An 8,393-nucleotide genomic window follows, 5' to 3' on the forward strand; every position below is an offset into this window, starting at 1 on the left:
GTATGCCAAACAGCGTGTGGGGTTTTTCTGTTTACAGCCTTTTACTTCCAGCCTTTTACAGAAAAATCAAAGATATTCTGCTTTCTAGAAACATACTTTTCTTGCCCCTCCCATACAAGACCCAGAAATGAAGTAAAAGATGAAAGAGTAAAAGACGGAGACAACTCCTGTCTTCAGTATCCTTTTTGCATGCTTTTGCAAGTGAAGTGATATCGAGATGTTCAGCTAGCGTAACAGCTCCTTACAGCATCGTAGCCATCCTTATTAGCAGTAGTTAGATTTTAAAATATTCTTTTAAATATTTATGCTGGACACATACAACCAATTCAGAAGTAGGACAGCAAGAAGTGAGATTACAGTCACCTTTTAAAAAGTAAGACCATATTTTATTTCTCATCATTTCTTATCCTTGAGAAATTTTGCTTTCCAACTGCCACCAAAATTTACTTAAAAGATGAATATAACGTTCCTCATAGATTAATCTATTTTCAGTACTGTCTATTGAATCTCATCCTTTGTAGGAGAAAGGACTTAATTTCTTAAAGGTTTTAAAGTTCTGTTTATTTTACTCACAAAGCTGTTCTACTGACTGCCCACTTTAAGAAGTCAAATGTGTAAAGCAGTCCTCTAAGGATTCTTTTTCTGGAAAAGTTGCATTCCTTTTTTCTGTTAAGTACTATTGTACTTTTAAAGCATGTTCCTCTAATTATGATACCCATTAAGGTTATTAAGTAACCCTGGGTTGTGGACTAATTAAAAAAAAAAGTCATTCTAATGTAAAAATTTTTAATACCTGCAGGTAAGCAAATGAACATGAACTCTTACTGTGTGCATTTGTAGATTTACATGAGTTACAACAAACTAAAAGCTGCTTACCACCTGTTCCAAGATACTATAATCACTGGATTGTATTTATCAATATAAAATGCTTTTAGAAAAATTCTGTAGTAATTAAATTGATGCTGTTATAACCCTGGAAGGTATTTTTAACCTCTTAGGATTGTCATATGTACTTTAAATTGAATTTGTTTGCTCCCTTCTAAACAAGAAAGACTTTTTCTGTGTTATCACCATTTTCTTTTGTGTTAACATTCTCACTATTCTTCAATATTGCCACAAAACAAACAAGCAAACAAAAAAGCAGTAATTAGCATAGATCATGTGTTTTCATTTGTGTAGCTGATAATATCCCTGTCTCCATAAACTGTGATATAATTGGACAATTCCAAACTATTTGGAAGACCTCTTTTACTTTCTCCAGTGGGGTTACCATCTGCTGCAGCTTGATCTCCAGTTATCCTTACTAAGGAAACAAAACCTGAAATTATCACAGAATTTAATTCTGCTAATTTTGGAGGAAAGTAATTCCAAATCCCAAATCAGAACAACTTCTATAGATAGAAATTGGAGGAGTCCAAAATACTGAAATCTGAAAGACCACTCACTTTGCTAGGCTTTCAATGAAAGAGGTAATTATTAAAGCAATATTTGAGATCCCTGTACAGAAAGCAAGGAAATTATTAAATCCAACAGCTGGATGCCACAAAGACAGGGTAAACAGAGTTGGTGTAAGGGTATCCAACAGACTTAGACAAGGATAAATATTTTGGTATTACAGTAGTGTCCAGTCGGAATCAGTTGCATGCAACCTTTTGACCCCTTTTTCCCCCCCCCCCAAGTCATTCACTCACCCACATACAGTGCAACCAAGACAGATTTAATAATAAAAAGAAGATTCCCAAAAGGGTTTTATAAGGTTATCCCAGCTGGCTATAAGAAAACATCAAAAGTGCAGAACAAGCAAAGTATTGCAGAAAAGTTGATAAAAGTGCAAATGGGTCTCAAAAGTGAGTAACTATTTAGCATGCAACCAAGAATTGTATAGCGGTGTTCTCGCTATCTTTGCTGTAGTGTTTTCTGTGGATGGTCTTTGGTCATACAGGATCAGACTGAATGGTTTGCATTTGACTAACCCACTTCACTGAGCGTCTCGTTGCTTGTCTTGATGTTGGAGTTGTCCAATGCCTGTTGGCTTTATCCTGTAATAGTTTCTGGGGGACTGTACTTACAAGCAGTGGTCCTGGAGCAAGAGCTAGGAGCTGCATCTTCCCAAACAGCATCATCATGCCTTTGGTATCATCTTCTCAATTCACCTTTGATCATGTTCCAACATATCCTTGTATCTCTGTCCAGTTAGTCATTAATTCTGAGCCAAAATACCACACTGCAGTTCATCTGAGCTTCTCCCTTACCTGGGTATGCCTTTTCCCTGAGATTCCTGGGGAGATGTCTTCCTCCCTCAGAACTGGAAGGACTTCTGAAGTAAAAGAAACAGCGTGTTACTTTTTTGATCATGGAATGAGACATAAAAATTGGCCGCCTTTGATTTTCATGACAAAGCTGCATGTGAATACTTCAAAAATGATTTTATTGCATCTTTGTTTATAGGTCTCTTTCAGAAGTTTCTGATCATTTTCTTGGCCGAAACTGATGCAAAGATTGCATCCTAAAACCATCGCAAAATACTACATCGTAAAGTAGAAGTGGTGGTAATCCCTGTAAAACTCTTATTTCAATATTTTTAAATTACTTTAAGACAGAATGCCTTGGTCTGATATCTGCTGAAAATTTCAGACTGCTTCTTCCTATGATACTGATAGAATTTCCACTACATTCAGCTTTCAATTAACAGATATGAATTAACCAGGCCCCACCTTCCTCTAGCTGCTGTGCAGTAGCTTGTGCGACAGAAGATTCCTTTCATGGGAGGCCTCCAGCTGCTCATTGCTGTTTGAACTTGCCCTATTTTCTGTGGAAATCTCCATGCTCACTACAGGTGAGTGTAATGAATACAGACAGATTATTTCTAGGGGAAATGTATTATTTGTGCTTTAAATTATTATTTTCCTCCAGAAGGCTGGCTATTTGATGCAGAACCCACATAACTGATGCACCAGCGTACAGCTGAAATTTTCACAGTGCGGATAAGCAGCCATGGTGTAGGGACCTTCTCCACTCTTCCCTTGTAATGCAGCAAGTGGACTTACGGTGTCTAATACGCTTCCTGTGCTGAGCAGCAGTCCCACGCATCCCCTCCCTGCCACCATCCAGGGGACCTTTTCCAGGCAGGTGCAAATAACTGGTGTTACTATAAGACTCAGGTCCTTGGAGTCCATATAATGTAGAATTCTCGTATGTTCTGTTTGCCAGATACACACAAAGTGTTTGCCACGTTGACTTGGCTGACTAAGAGCCATAAAATAAGTTTCCCCTTTTTTGGCTTGGGCAGCAGAGAGTTAAAAGCAACTGGCTGAATATATGCAACCAAAAGGAAACCCCAGTGCGTAGGAAACAAGAAAATGCTGGGCTAGAACTTATTCAACTTGTGAACTTTAGGATGGGTTTGGAAGACGCTCCAGTCTTGACGGGTGTGTGCTTAAACTGCAAAATAAGCAGACTGGAGGATGTTTCAAGATACAGCACTTTGTTCATCTCCATAGTTTGACCAGAGAGTACAGGCTTAACAGGAGGTTTAATTGGCTCGTAAACACAGCTAAAAATCTTTGTGGGTCTGAGGGGAAGGATTGGACTGGGGCACGGCTATCCTTCCGGATGTGTAGTGAAACTGAAACTTTTTTTTTCTGTCCACTCCCAGAGCAAAGCTTTACATAGCACCTAGCTATGCAGGCTGTCATACGCTATACTCAGCACCCGTATTGACAAAGGCAATTTGCATTAGGTATGTGCAGGTGCATTTTGACCAAGCCTTTTTTTATTTAGAATTGCTCAAAACCCAAAGGGGCAGAGAGCAGAAATTCTTTTGTTCTGTAGTTAATTCAGAAGCCAGGATGCTTGTTTTTAATACTCTGTTTTTAAGGACGACTTAAAACTATTTACTAAGGATTGGAATGATCTTGCCAAGTTCAAGGCTCTTCGTATTACTTCTTTCCAGTATAAAATGGGTATTTAGAAAAAAAAAAAAGAGCAGCTGATGTTTCTAGCATGTTCCCCATGTTCTTCCGTACAGAACAAAATAATTAGTTAATCCTCTGATGTTGCCTTAGCACAGTACTTGGAAAATTGAAACTCGAAGAGCCATTTTCAGAGAACTGCAAACCATTTATCATTTAATTTCAGTTTTATTTTTTTTAAATGAACCTACATAACACCTGACATTTGTATTTCTCAGTCTATTTAACTGTCAAGGGTTGGTAATTCTCTGAACCTTCTGTTTGCTAAATTTGTACATATTCTGACATACCTAAGTTATTGAGACAGACTTGGTTTTTTTTAATTCAGTTGAGGGAAAAATCATTGAGGCAGTATCAGTTTCATATAGAAAGCTTTGCCAGAATACCCTTTGCAAGCATGGATTTAGAAGACTCCATGGGAAATCAAAAAAATGTTAATCCACATGCTGACCTTTTCAGCTGTTCATTGGACCACCTTAGGAAAAACAACTTTTGCCCCTATGGAGGATCAGGTGACACCATGTCTGGAAATTTTTTTGGATCAGCTTTTTGTTTCTGTTTAACTTGCCTCTCAATTGTATAGCTATTTGAGTTCTGTGCTGATTCTAACAGAATATTGTGTCTTGAGACCTGTAACAGTATATAAGCATATAAAATGCATACGAACATGGTAAGTTACAGTAGCACTTGCCAGTTTTTTTCAGCTTGTGCAGTTTTGTTTTGCAATTGACAAGAGGCTCTGATTTTGTGCAATATAGAAATCTATGTAGCAGATCAGTTTCAGGGCTTTGAAACCCATGCTGTTGCCTTCACTTTTTAGTGTATGCTAATCACAAGAGAAAATATTTTTTACTAATGATGAAGACAAAGCTTTGATCAGTTTTCTGTACACACAGCTTTTGCACTCCAAGTTAGCCTCAGCATCTCTAAGGTTAACATCTTCAAAGTACTAACGTTCAACTGAACTGCATTTCAGTTACTGTTAAATGAACTTTAATTTTTACTTCACAGAAAGGTGGAGCTACATGACTGTGTCTTTAAATGCCTGCATATGTATGTACACATACATAGGGTATAAACTGCCAGCAGTTACGTACTGCACAGTATTTATTCCTTAATTTGACATTTATCATCCAGGATGGATGCTGGTACAAAATACATTTTCAAATCGTACACACTGTAAATCTGGATATTATCACTCAATTATTTTTTATAAATCCTCCCATTGGGGGTTCAGTCATTAATAGTTCAGTTTAACAAACCAGTTCAATTAAAACATTTTTAAGAGGTTTTGGAAAAATCTGGATCATTTTCCTCTATTCTCTGTTTTTCACTTTTCATACCCTCCATTTCCTAATTCCAGCTGGGAGAAGAAGTGCTGTGTTGCAGCACTTTTCTATGCAGTATTTTTGGCCAAATTAAAAGCAGGAAGTACCAGAAAGTTCACAGAAGAGCATATTCTTGTGAGATTTCTTGTCCAGCTTTACAGACCAAAAGATTCAGATAAGATTTTACTAAGCATTCACATTATTAAATTTCTGCGGCATTGCCTGGAAAACTTGTATTATGGATATTTTATGGTAAATGAGATTAATTCTTCTTGAATATAACTTGGGGGTTTTTCTGAGGTAATTAAGGTGGCAAGATAATTCACTTAGATAATTTAAACAAACAGCTCCTTTGCCCAACAAAAATTTGCACAATTCCTATAAGCTAGATTGAACCTATTGAACTTTGTAGGCTAACCCCTTGTCCTTCCTTTGGGAGATGTGAGAAATTGCCAACTACATGTCATTGCTCCAAAACATAGTAGGAAACACAGGTTGTTCAATAATTCAAACAGTCTGGGCAAAAAGATTTTGCTATAGTGTTTTAGTAAGAGAGTAATAAGGATGTGCGTATGACAACAGGTTAGTAATAAATATATTATGAAAGTAATAAATATAAAATCAAAGAAAAGCTTCAGTGCATAAATGAGAATTTTATGTAAACTTGAGTAACTGATCTAAGTGCTCTGTGTACAGCTACCATGGATTCTGTATATGGGTTTGTAAAATGCTTAGCAAACTGAAATAATTCGGAAGTAAATTGAGAATTTTGTTGAATTTTAAACCAAAATTAGCATAGCACATTTGGGTTCTAATCTTCAAGGTATTAAAGCAATTAGTGTGTTTTTATTCATCTCATCACATGAGGAGCTTCCTACTGATAGCCTCAGACTATGGTAGATTCTTAACTGTTCTAAATTTAAGATAGTTTTTTTTATTAAATGTAGCAGTATTTAGATGTAACCATGAAGAATTTTCACCAAATATTTTCTCCACTACACTCTATTTGGATCCACTGCTGTAGACAAGGACCCCAAATCACCCTGATTTGTCTTGCCTTCCAGTAGTACACAAACTTAGAATTTAAAGGAAGTAAAGTTTTACTTAATAGGTTGAGCTATTGGTAATCTTTTGTTCCAATGTTATAACAAACATAACACACATCATCATTCTAGGATTTTTCGTTGCTTAGCCTAGATTCTCCAAAATTTAGCCCAGACATCAGGACTGGGAATTCAGTGTTCAGTTTGACATCCCATCCCTTTTCCAAAGGACAGATTCTTTTCTGAATTGATGATTCCTGGCTAACAGGAGAATAGATTCCGAGAGTCAGTGACAGTTTTCATGGAATAACCCAATAGATGCAATTTCCATATACTGTTTGAGTTGGGGTTTACTAACAAATGCAAATGTGCGTAATGCTCTGTCTGGAGCCATGTCTCTGGGGATTTAAAAGACATTTCTCATCTTTCATTCATAGTTAATCAGCCTGGGAGTGAGTTAGATGCTGTCATGGTTTAACTCCAGCCAGGAACTAAGCCCCCCACAGCCGCTCGCTCACTCCCCCCTGGTGGGAAGGGGGAGAGAATCAGAAGGGTAAAAGTGAGAAAAGTTGTGGGTTGAGATAAAGACAGTTTAATAAGTAAAGCAAAAACCACGCACGCAAGCAAAGCAAAGCAAGGAATTCATTCACTCCTTCCCATCGGCAGGCAGGTGTTCAGCCATCTCCAGGAAAGCAGGGCTCCATCACGCGTAACCGTTACTTGGGAAGACAAACGCCATCACTCCGAATGTATCCCCCGCTTCCTTCTTCTTCCCCCAGCTTTATATGCTGAGCATGACGTCATATGGCATGGAATATCCCTTTGGTCAGTTGGGGTCAGCTGTCCCGGCTGTGTCTCCTCCCAACTTCTTGTGCACCCCCAGCCTCCTCGCTGGTGGGGTGGTGTGAGGAGCAGAAAAGGCCTTGACTCTGTGTCAGCACTGCTCAGCAATAACGAAAACATCCCTGTATTATCAACACTGTTTTCAGCACAGATCCAAAACGTAGCCCCATACTAGCTACTGTGAAGAAAATTAACTCTGTCGCAGCCAAAACCAGCACAGATACATGATCTATATGCAATTGCCATTCCTGACTCTCCATAGAGGCAACATGTCCCCAAATGTTTAATGACTTGTTCTTTAATGGCTTTGATCCCAATCAGTTGTCTGGCTGATCAGTCCCGGAGAATAGATGTTTTAGCTCATAGAAGACCTGTTGAAGAGGCAGAAACCAGATCATTTAATATTCTACAAGATGGGGTCAAATATACATTCTGTTCAGCTCACAATCTCTTGTACATAACTGTATACAACTAGATATCACACTCAAAAATTAGTACAGATGGTAGACAAATGGGCAGTACCAGGAGTTCAGGTCCCGTTCCTAAGCTTTCACTGTGCCTATCAGTTTCAGCCAGTAGAGCTCAATCAAGCACAACATAAAAGATCAGATGTGTGTCTAACAAAGAAGTATTTCTGTTGCTGTTCTCCTGAAATGTCATGGGTGAGGTCGCATGAGGTAGCAGAGGTATCTGTATTTTTGCTACCGAAGCCAACAAGGTCTTACTCTGTAACCCTGCTCACCAGACTCTGGTGTTCAACACACGCTGTGGCTGATTTGATTCAACGCATGAACCAAGCAGAAAACAGACCCTCCTCTAACGCTAGTTCTCCACCAAGATGGCAATTTGAACTGCTTTAAGGAAGGGATCACTGTGCGCTGTAACTGACAGATGGTAAAACGAACGCACGTAGCCGTCAGTGGGGAACGAGAGAGAGAGATGGGAAACCCTTTCTGGTGATGCAACCCATCTTCGTATTGGGACCCCACTTCTAAATGCTCTGATCAGTCCTTTGAATCTGTCGTAGAGAAAATAATACAAGCAACCACTGCAAGATAAAAAAAAACAGGTTAGTTATTTTACAGTTAGGGAATTCTTCCAGAGGAACATCTGGAAACCTCTGGTCTAGTCCCCATTTCCTTGGAGCCTGGTACCGCTGAGGTTCTGTGGCTGAAACGGAATAGACCTACTTACACCCTAAGCTTGAG

This window comes from Aptenodytes patagonicus, chromosome 1 (genome assembly GCF_965638725.1).
Source record: "Aptenodytes patagonicus chromosome 1, bAptPat1.pri.cur, whole genome shotgun sequence".
NCBI classification, from domain to species: Eukaryota; Metazoa; Chordata; class Aves; order Sphenisciformes; family Spheniscidae; genus Aptenodytes; species Aptenodytes patagonicus.